General features: G+C 29.4%; 1 protein-coding gene and 1 long non-coding RNA gene across 14 annotated transcripts in view; both read right to left on the bottom strand.

Annotated features, from left to right (window-relative positions):
- The window catches only part of Oamb (Octopamine receptor in mushroom bodies), a 144331-nt gene that overhangs the window by 49674 nt on the left and 78071 nt on the right, over positions 1-16586 (bottom strand). The gene's annotated exons all lie outside the window — the stretch shown is intronic.
- The window catches only part of LOC147911067 (uncharacterized), a 45792-nt gene continuing 30556 nt past the window's right edge, over positions 1351-16586 (bottom strand). The window contains exon 2 of the long non-coding RNA XR_015544665.1: positions 1351-10196. This is a non-coding gene — a long non-coding RNA (uncharacterized LOC147911067). The remainder of the gene's footprint in view (positions 10197-16586) is intronic.

Here is a 16586-nt window from a genome sequence, read left to right on the forward strand (position 1 = left end):
ACGGATTATTTTACATTTTTTCGAAAGGGAATCTTTTATTTAATAATTGAAAATTTAAAGTGCTTCTCATTTAATATTTTGAGTTTCTGCGTTTATTTTACCAAACTCGCCACTGTATATCTTTCGTCTTGCTTTGTCTCATATACACATATACATATGTATGTAGACTCATGCCGAGATATTGGTAATATTATTTTCATATTCCCCAGCTGTGCCTCGCCGATAAAAGCACAGAACAGAGTTTGCGACTCGAAAACTACCGCGGAAGAAATTTCTCCATGAAGAACATCCGACTCGGGTCAGCCGACTGTTTGCAAACTGTTCCGGAGCGATAAGGGTTGTTGATACGAGAAATTATTCTGGGTAGATAGCACTGAACTATATATATATATATATTGGAATGGGCATCTCCGCTGTGAACCATAGAAAATCGTGATACCAATTGATCAGCGCTATTTTAATTTGATCAATATAAGAGCGAATCAAAAGTTTTCAGGTGTTGCGCACTTACGTTTAGTGTTCTTTAATGAGATGCATATGTCAGCAAGACATCATCGTGTGTGTGGGATTATATTTGAAAGATTACTTTGAAAGATTATAAAATCGCGTGACTGTAAAATGTGCAAAGCATCAAATGCATGAAGTGCTGTGGATGTGGACAAAGAAGTAAAAAGGACATTTCATTTCACAATTAAAAATTTTTGTATTAAATGTATCAATTCCTGCACATGTGTTGTAACGATGTAGGATATAAAAAGTGTTATTAATGTTATTTTATTGAATGTACTAATAAAATTAAAGTGACATTATTTTTGTTTACATACTATTCATGTCCGTATAGATTTCCATACATCGATCGATACATCGATCGCAGCGCGCGCGTGAACGCTTCTGATTCGCTCAAATATTGTCCCAACTAAAATGGCGGCTGATCAATTGTGGCCACGAATTTTCTCCGATGTTATTTCAGTATATATAGTTCAGTAGTAGATAGTATCCTTTGACTTTCACATACTGTTGATATTCTATCTTTTATTGTAATCCTTATATAAAGAGAGTCTTTGGAATAAATTATTATATTACATTTGTATATATAGAATTACGTATGTACAATTAATTTATAAAAATAAAATTCATCAAAGAAATTATATCTCAAACACTTTCAGTAGGAAACAAGAAGAGTATAAAATAGCTGAATTGAATTGAAGTTAATTAGTCAGTATAGCATTTTTCAGATATCTAATTAAAAGTTTCTTAATACTAATCTTGTCTTTATCTTTCGTATTTTGAGCCAATGTCTTACTTTTTTTCCAAAATAATTGAATTTTAACGAGAACACGTTCTACGCAATTTAGGATTAAGCTGTTATCCGGATGATATGATAAATGTTAATATGTTAATATTTTGAAAGAATGATTATTAATTATAGAATATAAAATGCGGAATAAATCTAACGCTGCGAGAAACATCCGAGTGAGATTTAAATTAAAGCGTCGAAAAACAAGAGAAAAGCTTCACATCCGTTCATGTGCATGTTCAAAATGAAAATAATGAATGTGTATTCGCATGGTATTTTTCAATTTTCGAATTTAATTCGAAGAGCGAGATATTCAAATCGCCTGGTTTTGCGTCGTATCTTAATCCTGTAGTATTTAAGCGCACGAGCATTCATATTGTGAATACCCGGCAATAAAAAACATTCGTGATAAAACGTTTGTTACTTTCTATATGCCCACGCCTCAATGAAAGGTAGAGGAAGGAGGATTGTCTGTCTTTTTATTTAACCGCGATCGAATTTCTAGTGAATCCGCCCACATCTAAGTATTTTGTACAAATTACACGCTGTACGTTTCCACATGTATCAATATATCAAAGGATGACGTTAACTGTGTTCACAGTATCGTCCACAAAGCATCACATTCATCTTAATTGGTGGAGCGCATCTACCGGTAATTACAAACAATTATAATTTGCATCACATAGACGCGCGTTTGAGTTAACGTTGCAAAATATATTGTGGAAACAATGATGCGTAAAATATACATGTAACAAATTATGCATGCATGCGTATGGTATTTAGCAATATAAATATGCAATAATTCGCAGCTAACTTTGTTTTACGTAATCGTTTTTTTTTGCTCTTATTAATTCTTGCATTTATTACAAAATCACAAATAAGCAATAAGAAATATAAGCATTATAATAAGCAATAAGAAGTAAGCATCGTAATAATAGAACTCACCCTCTTGTATTTATCTGTATAAAAAACATTTTTAATCTACCGTTTAATCTCGTTTTATCACATTAATTAAAATTAATTAAAAATATACGTAGCTTTATTGCTTAGCAAATTTGGAAAATCTCGGTTTATTACCTTATCAAAATTCGGATTCCGTTATATGCTCATGCCATTCAGTATGTTAGTACATCATTAAGGACGTTTCTTATAAGCAATATTCGCATTGTACGTGGTTGTAGCAACGTCGGAGTAATAAAATTCAAACTCTTGTACTTATCTGTATAAAAAAACACTTTTAATTTAATTCATTATTTAATGGATTAATTAAAATTATTTTAAAATAATATATAACTAGTACATATATAACTTTATTACTCGATAAATTTGAAAACTCCTGGTTTATTACATTCGGATTATCAAAATTTATATTTTATTAAATATGCTCGTTCCATTTAGTATATTAGAGATATTACTTTTAAACAATAGTTCATAGTCGTAGAAATGTTAAAGTAATAAAGTTTACACTTTTGTACTTATCTATATAAAAATACATATATAATTTTTAATTTGTCTTGTTCAATACATTAATTAAAATTAATTTATAAAGTACCTATGTAACTCTGTTATTCGGTAAATTTGGAAACTCGGTTTATCATTTTCGGACTTTATCAAAATTCTGACTCTATTATATGCTTGTTCCATTTAGTATGTTAGTATGTTTCTCTTAAGCAATATTCGTATTTGTGGCTGCGACGGAGTTTACAGATTGGTGTCCGCACACGCATCGCTGCACCAGAGATGGGCGACATATTCCGGAACTAACAAACAAAACTTCATGTGTGACCACGGTACCGAATAGTGCAATATATTGCGATTCGTTCGGTCAAAGTTCACGTAAGTAAAGGTCGCATGATGTGCTCTATGCTGATGCATCGGAAACGGGATCCATCATGAATATATCTCGAGAGAAACGTCGATTTAGTTTCCCGGGTCAAGATCGTGAGAGGATAGTTATTTTACGTAAAGAGATATGGATAATATATATAGTAAATGTAACAAAATATTTGAATAAGGAAAATTTTTATTAAAAAACCCATATTTGTAAAAAATAAACATTAATTAAATAAAATAAACATTAATAGCAATTTTATACAAAGAATACATTCTGTTCTAACATAAACAAATAAGCTTCGCGTGTATTCCTGATTTTAAAAGCTCAATTTCTCGACTGTGCGAATACTTTTTATATTCCAGCATACAAATAATACAATTAATTTTCGCTTATTTTCAAGATGATATATTTTCTATAATTAATACACATCTTTTTGATATATAATTTTTGAGAAACATGTTATTAATTATTCAAAAAATGACCGTTAATTAGAATCGAATTGACGTCGAATTGATGTCGAAATCATCAATATCGATTTGATAAATCATTTCTTACTGGATAATGTTTATCTTTTTAAAAACAAGGATTAAACAAGGATAAAATACATTTTCCCTGTATGAATATTTTTTACACTCATTATAATACAGTCAAAGTTTACACTCATTATAATACATCAAATCTAAAAAAATAATTTTGTTTTATTCCCCCTATTTTCTAGAACATTTTTAGTAAAAATATAAAATTATGTTTCTAATTTCTTTAAAAATCACAGTACTGAAATTTTGAGCTGACATTTTTTATGAATATTACGTTTATTTGTGTTTTTTTCTCTCCTGTTTTCTTTTTTCTGCAATATGAAATAAAAAAGAAAATTCAATACTATTTTGTTCTAAGTTCTGTTTCTTTTTCATAAATCCATGTTTTCGATTATTAAGTTTCAGCTTGTTAAGAAACTAAACTGATCTTTCCACTCGCATCTATGCGAAATAAGCATACATCTCCAAGGTGTCTGAACAAATTCCAATGGATGTATTGCACGGTGGCAATAAGAGTTTACGGACCTTAGATATCGGCCTAGGTCGAGTGTCAATTAGAACAAGGGTCGTTGGCACGCAGTACAATTAGAGCAAACGTCGAGCACAAAGTGCAGCCTTAACTCGGAATTCTGTTCATATTTATGTTGCACACTTGTATGTAGGTCGCGGTGAATAACATTGATAAAGCCGCCAGGTTGTCGGGAGGAGAAGAGAGAGAGAAAGGGGGCAAAAGATTTCAGCTGCAAGAGATTTCAGAAGAAAATGGCCAAAACAGCCAAGAAAGAGGATAAAGAGATTGATACGTTTAGAACAAAAAATTTCGCGACGCTACGTCGCCAAGCAGCACGGTAACATTATCGTGTATCAACAAATATTTCATACTTACACGAGAATTTATCCTTGATCAAGTTCTCATGTGCCGTAATTATAAGCGGTTATAATTAAATGCGATGCATAAATAATGTTACTATGATTTATCTCTTTGTTTTGCGTTGTATATTAAATGAGGCAAGATATTTTTAAATAAAACATTGAAAATCAACATCATTAAGAGTCGACGATATCTCCCGGCTCTTTTTTGTGCGAACGCAATAAAAACCCATTTTTTCAGAAATTCAACTCATTATAATTTAATTAAATTAATTATATTTTCGTGTTAGATGATGTACTTTTCATTAAAAGTAGATGTAATTATTTGCTTTGCAATAATTAGTTATTACTTATTATATTAATGAGATGTGAAGATTGTGCACTGCGATTCTCATGATTACATTTCGGTCTTTTATCATTTTCTGCCACGTGTATCGAAGCCTGATACACGCGAAATCTGATAAAAGCAAAGCAAGTACCACAATTATGTGCCTAATTCAGTTAATTAAATGACTCTGCGGTAATAATTATGTCGGTCGACTGGTATTTCTACTACGATGAAATTGCGGTTTTCGAAGAATTTCTATGTATCTTCGAATGAGTGTATATGTATAATGAAATGTTAACTGTCGTACATTAATCATTATGGAACTATACTAATTATACTAATTATACTGATTATACTTATCATATTAATTATACTGATTTACAAAAATAATAGATTGAAGTATTTTAAGCAAAAGTTTCCAAAAAACAATTTTATAATATTTTTTATCACTCTCTTTTACTTAATTAGCTCCAAACTGGAAACAGACTATAAATCTTTTCATATTTCAAAAATAAAAAGAATCATTAAAAATATTTAACAATAAAATCTAGCTATTTTAATATAATGTCTCATTATATAATTTTATGATAAAAACTTTCATACCAAGTAATTTTAATAAAAGCGTGGTACACATGAAAATTCTATTTTTACTATCTCGTACCACGTAATTCAGTTAAATCTCTTTATTCATACAGCTTCCAGTTTTATACTATTAAAATTTTATACGAACCTTATTTCGCTCAGACGTACATTATTTTAAACCTATATATAATGTTAGAAATAGACAGGCACGGATGAAAATCGTCGATTGGCGTTTCTACTTTAATTAGTATTAATTTTCTAGAACACATCGCAGAAGAAAACTTATGCTTCGACATTTGAATGATTTTTCGATTCTTTCTGGGAAAGAGAAGGCCAGGAACAAATAGTAAAATTACTGGGAATTGAAATGCCATGGTTCAACGACGAGTTCCGCTACAGTCAGTGCGCTTCCCCGAGGCGGTAATAGCAATGGCTCCGTTTTGTCTGGCAGCAAGAATCTTGGACAGCCAAAAATCGCGTTTATTTGTGTCAACATTTAGGATCGTTAGATTGTTCGCGACTGTTACATGAGCGTTACAGTCGAAAGGTTCGATTGTGGAATCTCATAAGAAAAGGAACAACTAGCTACAGGATGCTACACGTCGCATTGCGAATGGGCGCACTATCGAAATAATAAAAACTTTACGAATTCGTTCTAGTTCCGGAAATTTCCACAGCGTATTTTATTGGATGTGCGACAAAGAAAATTAGATCGCGAAGATATTGCTCAAAGGATTTTAAAACATAAAAACCGACTTTTGTGATTACTATGGATCACAAATAACTCTTTATAAATTTTTAGTATAAAAAGTATACAGAGACGAAATAATCTTTCGATAATTTTATAAATGCTATGAGAAATCTGAAAATTTATACACACACACACACACACACACACACACACACACACAATGCATAATTATTATTATCATCTTCCACATTTTTGTTTCATAACTTTCAATATGTAGTAAATATATCATACCAAACTTGAAGTTTCTGTAACATTTAATATTTGAGTTTGTTAAATAAAAATGATTTAAAATCAACTAAAGATTTTATTATTATTTTATTAGTACATTTTTTAAACGCTATATGTGTAAAACGGTTGTAAATAATAAAACTGCTGATAAGATATGGAATGAAAGTTTTTAATTCGATTAACTGTCAACAATATTTTCCTAAAAATACTGCACTTTCTCTCTTTTTGTCTTGTGTTGTTTCTCTGTCTCTGCGCTTTATTATACAAATAAAAAATCAGACATACGTACCCTCGATTGTTTATACAGAGGGAATAATATTATTCTTATATTATATTTTCCCATATGATGAAAAATTGGCATAGCAGCAAATGCTTCAAATAAAAGTTGTAATACTTCAAATAGAGTAACTTCAGCAAATACGCCGCAGAAGTCAGAAAAAATAAAAGGAATGGTAGTAATTTTTCTGTAACTACTCTGTTACATAGCTTTATGTTATATTAGTATTGTGTTATGATTTCAGTTTCTCACTGTTAATATTAATAAAATTATTGTGAGTCGATTTGTCACAGTGTTAAGTAGCGTCATCATAAATTATAATTTACATAAAATGATTAGTATAGGACGTGTGATTATTTCGTGATACATGAATATAGAGGAATAGTAAAGCATGTTGTATAACAAAATACAAATATTTTGCTCTAATATTCTTGTTTAGTTTGTTATCTTGTATATCCCACCTATTTGAGATATACGGCATTTTTATTACGGCATGGGCGGGATTTATGCCCAAAGTATACAAAGTGGGCAGATTGAATTCAGTGCACTAAACGCAATATACGCATTACATGAAATATGCATCTCATGTCATAACACTTGTAATACATGTAGAAAGATTGTAATTATTATTTATTACTTCACATACATATTTATCATTCTTATTCCTTAATAAAACTTTATAAATGCATTTTATAAATTATGTTATTTTACGACTTATTTATATGCATTATTTGTAAATTTTTCATGAGCCATACATCCCCTCCTCTCTCTATGAATAACCTACTCCTATGGGATATACGGCAAAAATACAAGGGTTTTAAAAAGTTAATTTTTTAATACGAAATATAAATATTTCGAATTTCTAATATTTTTTTCATAATAACAAACAAAGTTTTTACTGATATAATTCGTTTACTTTAAACATAATAAATAATACTTAATAAATTAAGTTTTTGATAGGCATCTGTATCGGAATAATCCTAAAAGTTGTCCAAAATATTCGCAAAAAAAAAGAAATGAACGAAATATGAATTTAGCAATGGATAAAAGAAAACGATTTTTATTTTTGCTTTCAAGTACATTTCTATACTATAATAAAATACAAATCATACTTTTGTGAAAATTTTATAGATATGTTTCAAATGTGTTTGCAACTAACAAATAATAATTGTATATATTAAAAGTATATATTAAAACATTTCTTAATAAGCGATTTAAAAATCAAATTTTTTTTCACATGAAATAATTGTAGGAAGCTCGAAAAAGATAACCTTACTGTATAATCTGTGTTTTTCCACAACATAAACCGAATTTCTCATTTGATTTAATTGATTTTCCAAATATTCGCATTTCCGTCATTACCGAAATTTCCAAAATTCCTCAAGTGAAATCTAAATCCGAACTTTCAACTTCGGTCACATAAGCGAATGCATTGATGCCATTCGTGCGCATACGATGCTATATGATGTGCGACATTACATTACTCGCGTGTATTACACGAAAAGCGTGCAATACGAAAAATTTAAACGCGCCTCTTCTCCGTTCGTAAAGTCCGCGATTCTGCGAATCAAACCGAAACGATTGCAAATGTTGTGCTGCGAACTGCTGTAGCGGTCATTACATCACAGCCAGAAATGATCGAAAAGACGTCAATCGACGTTGAATCAGCGTCTATTCGGTGTTGATCGATCAATCATTTTCGGTTGAGATGGTAAACGACGTTCATACCTAAAGAACTTCTCTTATGTTGTGAAATTGCGCGATCATATTACAGGATAAAAGTAAGAATTTCGGTCCCTTTTTCCCAACGCAATAAGCAATAATCCCTTTTTTTTCCTTATTGTAACATTGACAATAATCGTCTGTCCCTTTTATGTTACCTGTTACGAAAGTTTATAGATGCAAATTATGGGCTATTATTTTATGCAAGGTATTTAGTATAAATATTCAAACATTATCCTAATTATCATTAAACAGATATTACGTCAAATATGATTATTATATGAGATATTTCAGATTTTAGTTTTGATTTTATTTATGTGAATTTTATTTGAAGAATTGATTTAAGTCTCTAAAGAGGTTTTCTAACAAAAATATCAAACATTTATAATTTCTAAAGTATTTTGAACTAATTCCTAAATTAATTAATAATTAAAAAAAAAACAAAGAATTTTTGTCAAATTTTCCAAACAAAAATGGAATAACATAAATTATTCTATACTATTAAATTTTTAATCTATTGTATTAAATTTAAAAAATCTAAAATGTGTATGTCAAAAAGTAAATCCGAATTTTATGATAGCGATTATAAAGTTGTTTAAAAGAGAACAAGGCATCAAGAAAATTAGATTCCGCGCAAGATTGATAATAAAAGTTAAAAGTTTTCAAAGTAGGTTGCTATGAATTAAAAGAACGAATAAAAAATGTACAAGAAATAAAAGATAAAACGACAAAAGAAATGGAAAAGAAACGAAACATTTTTTAGCAAAGGTATACAAATTAATGCTTTCGAAATTGTATTAAAATTCTCTTGTGTTATAATTCCTTTCAATTAAATGTTTATTAAAAAAATATGTACATGTTCTTCAATTCGTCGATATAATACCAGATTTCTACAGCCAAACATTGCCAAACATACTAAGTGTAACAAATTTTTTAGTAACAAATTTTATTATTTGTCGGAACTCACAATCTACGGAAATCGTGCATTTATCTAAAATCCCTGGTATCTCCTTGACGACAAAGTGCCAATTTGGAACACGACCATTAAATCGGTCGTGGAAAAAGCACGAGCGCAGCACGGTGAAAAGTAAAAAACAGGAAGCCACTGCGATTAATCGTATCTCGTGCTCGAGCGACCGCTGCTCCACTGATTAATTGATATTGGAGTGAACACTCATTCGAGAGATATCTTACGTGAACAAGCGAGAACTCAAAAACTCGCGTGTTCTTCCCACAAAAGTCGGCCACTCGGTTTGTACTCTGAAAAGACTAGTCTTCTACTCGTGTCGATTCTTTCTTTCTTTGAGGTGATTGTAACGATGTGGCGATTTGAAATTTTATTTCGGAGGAATTAGAGAGAAAAAAGAAGAAAGAGAGAGAGAGAGAGAGAGAAAGAAAAAAGAGTGATTATATTAAACTAATCCATAACGTTCAGAGAATGACATGTTTATATTCCTTCTAGAGCGGCGTGCACGTAAATTAATAACGAAAAATCAATAGAGTATAATTAATTTCAATTTCAAAATATGTTTACAAAGAGTCGCGAAATAATATTATCGTGCATGTACGCAATAAACACATAATAATAATAATAATAATGATGCAATGTATCTTATGACATTTTTATTCAGAGAGAAAATTTTTTAACTGTCTGACAACGTAACTTTCAACACTTTCGGCAAGCACTTAAGGTCGATTTTAAAGTCAAAGCAAGTCCGGATATTTTCCTTCCAGCGGCATCTTTCCTTTCATCACTCGATCTTCTCATCTACTGAAATTAATGTTTATATATCAACATCGGCACATGATATTACAGCATAATTAAAATCGCTCAACATTTCGTCTTCATTAAATCTCAATCCCGAGATTTTTTGAGATTTGAAAAAAAAAAAAAGATTTCTGCTAATGACGTTTCCCTATATAATATCCAAACTCTACCTATTCATTTATTCGCTACATTAATTACAATTTACAATCTAATTACAACAAGTACTTCTAACCGAATTTCTAATAGAAATTCTATTATAAATTACTACGAGTACATAATTCTAACAAAATTCATAAATGTATAACTTTAATAAAATCCTTGATGAGTAGAAATTATATTTATAAATAAAAATGTAAGAAGCTAAATATTGTGAAATGGTATAATTTAACGGCTGTATCTATTGTTGGATCCAAATGTTGCAGAGACATGTTATGCAAAACATTAACATTAAAATATCATGTGTGTAAAAGCTAATATTTTTATAACATATTTAAAGACTCAATAAGTCAAGTTCTATTTTTTGAAAACTTTCAAAACTAAATGCAATAAATAATGTGAAAAATATCAGTAGTAGTTAACTCGATAATAAAGTACACCCTTTATATCTCTTACCTTTTCCTTCACCTTTAAACTTTGATGATATGTATAACTAAAAAAACGAGAGTATGTCATAAAACTTAAAACGTGTTTCATTTATAATGCATCCTTGTACGATAGTGTGCTCTATATAATGCATAAGAAGTATAATTTTATGCACCCCCCGTGTAATGCGTGCCTGTGTCATAATGCATGTAGTACCTAAAGTGTAAATAGGATGTTCAAAAAGACGACAACGTGTGGAAGAGAACCCCGAAAAAGATGATTATGACTTGGGACAATTTACCGTACAACGCAAAAGGCAAAAGGCAATAATAAGATTTGCCGCAAGTCTCATCATCTGTGCATCAAACTTTCAGCAAATATTTGAAGGGTACATAAAATAGACTTCCTCTACTAACATGGCGCTCAAGCCTCATTTTCTTCCTTACTTTACTTACGTAGCAATTTACTTAGAATTTGAAATATCTTCAGTAATTGCAGTAAGAGATATTTTAAAAAGTTGGCAGATCTTTTTCAATATCTTTTAATTACACTTATTACGTCATCAATAAAAATATATAAATAAACTTACAATCCGTCATGTTGAATATATTTCATGTTCTATGTTTATCGATATTTCATAGCTTGATATTTCAAATGCATGTATCGAATGGAACATGGAAACAGGATACATGTAAACAGCAATATTTATCATAAATTTGTTTTCTTTACAGTACGTCATAACTGAATACGCGCAAAATATCTATATTCTGTAAATTTGATAAATAATAAGAAGGATAAATGAAGAAAACGAGTAAAAGAGGCGTCACGGCGACGTACGCGTGTCGGAAAGAAATTGAGACAGTCTTTCATCTCGGAATCGCATATTTAAATAGATCGGAGAGCCATGATACGCTCGTTTATCTTCATGAATGCAAAGTGATAGTTTCATTCTTGCATGCCCGATGCCACGTGGAGTAATTATTTGTAAGCAACGCGTAAAATTGATATAAATATAAAGTGCAAGAGATTAATTTGTAGTTCGTAACTAGATGTAATTATCAAATATTTCAGTTCTTTCATTGCATAGCAAATATTAAAAGCCAAGTTCACGTTATTTGTCGTCGAAAGTGACGTTTCATTATAATTATAATTATAATTATAATTAAATAAAATTATATAAAATTACATACAGTAGTAATAATAATAAATGAAATTAGATCAATAAAACTAAATTACATAAGAAAAAGAATTCTATTTTCGGTTGAAATAGATCTCTTAGGTTTAATTTCACAACTCACGATTAACTCTTAAGCGAGATTTAATTTGTTTCTCATCTCTTTCCAATTCTAGAATTGGAAAGAGACAATGAATAAGTTGAACCTCGATTAAGAGTTAATTGTGAGTAGAACTGGACCTTACTATTTAATATTATTCATATGTAAATTTATGCACATTTTCCAGTTCTATAAACTGCGTGCTGATTTGATGTCGGACTTGAAACACAATCATAAACTGAAGCCGGAAATAATATCATAAATTACATTCACCGTCAACTGAATATTAATGATATTAATAAAATTTGAAATATTTCAAAAAGTTTGTTGCAAAAATGTTTGTAAATTTACGTATGAATATTATTAATATCGTATGAATATCAATATTTTTTAAAAATAAAATTATTATTATATAATATATTATGAAAGAAAGATTCTTGTATATTTTTACTTTACCAAAAATATACAGAAATCTTTCTTTCATTTTTTTGATAATACATAGTAATAATTTTTCTGTCAAGGAAATACATCCAACGATTCCCCTTCGATTTAAATGAATTTTTAGTATGTTGTTTTATTTCTTGAGAAAAATAGGATACATATTTTTTAGATTAATAGATACATATTTTTTTATATCGGCTGAGTCATATTTTAAAGGAGTGGAAATCTCCTTTGAAAAAAATCGATTTTTTTCTTTCGAAACGAATATCTTCGAAACTAAGAGATAGAAAAAATTTTCCAAAATGAAAATTGAATGATTTCAAGAATACTTTAGAACTATAATGAAAAATATTTTTTTTAATTATTTATTTATAATAAAAATTATTTATTTATAAAAAAAATTTTTTTTCGTAGTTCTAAAGTACTCTTAATGTCATTCAATTTTTATTGTGCAAATTTTTTTCTATCTCTTACAGTTTCGACGATATTCAATCTGAAAGGAAAAAAACCGATTTTTTTCAAGGGAGCTTTTCACCTCTTTAAAATGCGACTCAGCTGATATAAAAAAAATAGGTATCTCCTACTTTTTCCCCGTAGAACAACATACTAAAAGCTTATTTAAATCGGAGGAGGACCATCGGATAAGAGGCAATTGCTCACGATTCAATTGCGCACAAGTCAATCACAGCGCTAAAAAAAAAAATAACTCCCTACGCAGAAATTGTTGTGATTAACAGTGGGCAATTCACCGCTCCCCCGTTGGGTGTGTTCCCTTGTAAGATTTAATGTAGCATTTTAAAAATGCTAGCATACACTGTTAAATTTTTTATGTTAATTATAAACAATTTGAGTTATTTTTAATCATTCTTACAGGTCGCCACTATTCAATATGTGTGTTAATTTAACCCAACATGTTTAATTATACTCAATTTGAGTTATTCTTGATCATTTTTATAGGTTGCCATTATTTCTACTCAACAGGTTAATTTAAGTAAAACAATGGAGTTAAATAATTTAAGAAAATATAAAATAAATATAAAAATATTAAATTTCGTTCAAATTTAATTTATTATTTACTAAGTACATGTGTTATAATTGTTTATTTTAAAATTAATCACAGAAATAAATTTAAAATTAATTTTAACACGTCGAAGTTAAAAAAATATATATATCAAAATATTATTTTTAACATTTTAAATGTTAAATTTATTAATTAATTGGATTGGATTACCATTGCTCCTAAATATTTAGTGGTAAATACATATATGCTAATGTATTGAAATCAAGTATCTGTAAATGATCGAGAGGGTGTTTAAAATTTAAATGTCAAAACTTCGGGAATGTGTATGAGATCAATAAACTCAGAAAAAAAGTCCTCTTGTACAGATATGCTCATTTTTGTTTCGTTTTGAAGAAAATCGCAAAAAAAACAAAACGTAGTTGCTTCGTTCTTGTATACCGTCTTTAAAAACATCGACAAATTATTGAAACTATCGAAGATTGAAACGTAAGCGGAGTTAAGTTTCATCTATAAGGAAGAGACGGGAGAAAGAACGCATCGTGATCAATCTTCGTCTTGGGTTGACAAACAAAAAAAATATACATTTTGTGCTTTCTTGTAAAGAAAAGATGGTAAGAACATTTATACTGCTAACGAGAGCCGAAAATAACGAAGGCAGCAGTCGTTCTTAATTTTCGAGTGATGTAACAAAGATTCTGTGGGAGCTAATGTCGGTTGTGGTTGATTTTCTACCTATCTCGCCCGCAGAGACTACAATGCCAGATTGTTTTGAATGATTACATGATGATCGATGATTCGTCTTTACTGTTCATGAAGCATGATTTAACGGTTCGTGGAGACGGGATAAGCGACTCTGGGGAACTCGTGTGAAGTTGGTCCTCCAACATTTGAGAAAATTAATTTTCTATAGCTCATTCGATTGCTCATCATTTGCACATTTATGCACACTTTGAATTTTCTAGTAAGAAAATTATGAAAAAAATAATTTTGGGAAGACTAACTTCACACTAGTTCCCCAACTTTGCAGCAAATTGGATTGAAAAGGTCATAATCGATAGATTTTCGTTTGCACATTTCGAAATAATTCGATTTTTTCATTCACAGCTTTAGTTAAAAAGATACTCACAAAGTTAAAATTTTGAGAACGATCGAAAGTGGCAATAGGTTCGAATCGCACCTACTAACGCTCAAAATAGCATGAATTGATAGATTCTCGTTTGCACATTTCGAAACAAGTCAATTTTTCGTATCTTTAGTTAAAAACTTATTAATAAATAAGTGATGTGGAGGCCAACTTCACATCATAAAAATTATATTTTCACTTCCAATTCAACAGAAACGGGTTTGAAATAGCACCAATAGATAGATTTTCGTTTGCATATTTTGAAACATTCGATTATTCGACAATTGAAACATTCGACAATTCGATTATTCGCTTGCACATCTTAAGTTAAAAAGTTATTATCAATTGAATATCAAATTGTTTCGAAATGTGCAAACGAAAATCTATCGATTGGCTGTTTTAAACCCATTTCTGTTAAGGGAGGAGCTTGATGTAATGGGTAAAAAGGTCGATTTTTTTTGCATAAATTGTTGGAAAGATATCTTTTCAAAGTCCTAGATCGAAATTCGAAATTATAATAATTCTACAAGCAATTTGATAGCGTGTCACATTAATATATGTATTATACGGATGAGCGCGCGTTTCTCCACTTCGTCTTTTGCACAACAGATTTTTAATTACGAGATCATATCAAGCAGATGTTTTCTTATTTGTATACAACATATATGAACATTTGTGTGTATGAGCTTGGAATAGTAGATTAGTTTTACATATTCGAAAACAGGTATTTTTCCATATTCAAATCTTTAAACGTGTTTTTCTCTAAATCATGTTTTTCGAATTGGCATGCAGCATAATTAAAAAAATATTCGTCCAATTGACTTCTCCCTGTGTGTGTATACATATATATAGATAATTAAATTCCCCTCTACATAAACCTATTAGTTTGATAATATTATTAAAATAATTATTATTTACCGCACAATCAATGTAAGAATTTTTTGTGACAATTGCAATTTTTTTTCTAAGGTTCGTTATTTTGTAAATTTGGCATTTTTTCTTCGCAAATATAATTGATCTAGAGCGGAATATTATTATAATACTAATACTGAAATGATACTCACATAGAGCCTTAAGGACAACTACAAGTAATTTCTTGACAAAAATGTGTGGTGGAAAGAGTTTACCTTATCGAGTATACGCTACAGGACAGATTTGTAATCGACTATATTCTTTAAATTTAATTGTAATCTCTCTGAAGAAGGTTAAAAATTGAGCCGAAACATGTAAGATTTTTTATTATATTGATTTTATTAAATTAATTTTGTGCGCAAAAATTACCGCGCTTGACTTCTATGCCCTTTTCTTTTTAAAGATATTGAATTATAATACTAAAATGTATTTGAATTTTTGCTTTAAACAAGTACAACAGGCATTATTCTGCACGCCAATTGTACTATCCGCAACTTCTACCTTTATATTTACAAACATACGTTATTTAAGAATTTATAATAATAAGTAAATTTAAAAAAATGACCTTATAGCTATTTTAATTCGAAATTAATTTAAAACATTCTAGAAAATATTAAATTTTTTTACATGATAGATAAAAATATTCAAATACACTAATAAAACCATAAATAAAAAAAATATTGATTGCTTCCAAAAGTCATAATATTCATATATTGAGTGTCTTTGAATTTTCAATACAAACTTTGTTTTATAAGCTAAAATGAGAAAAAAGGTCATAAAATGCTTTATTAAAAAGTTATAATAAAAACAAAAAATATATGAAAAACAATTTTACCTTTAAGTTTGTTGTTATATTTTAAATGTAATTTTGATTTATCATCTTTTTTGCAAGAATAGAAAAAAATTTTCTATAAATCTCTTTCTATAAATTTCCTCTATCGTTGTAAAAAAGATAATAAATTCAAAATTACATCGATGTCAAACTTGTATCGTGACATGGGCGGGCGGCAATTTGAAATGTAAATTTAGGTAAAATTGTT

This window comes from Acromyrmex echinatior, chromosome 1, assembly GCF_024713525.1.
Source record: "Acromyrmex echinatior isolate Ae372 chromosome 1, ASM2471352v2, whole genome shotgun sequence".
Lineage (NCBI taxonomy): Eukaryota > Metazoa > Arthropoda > Insecta > Hymenoptera > Formicidae > Acromyrmex > Acromyrmex echinatior.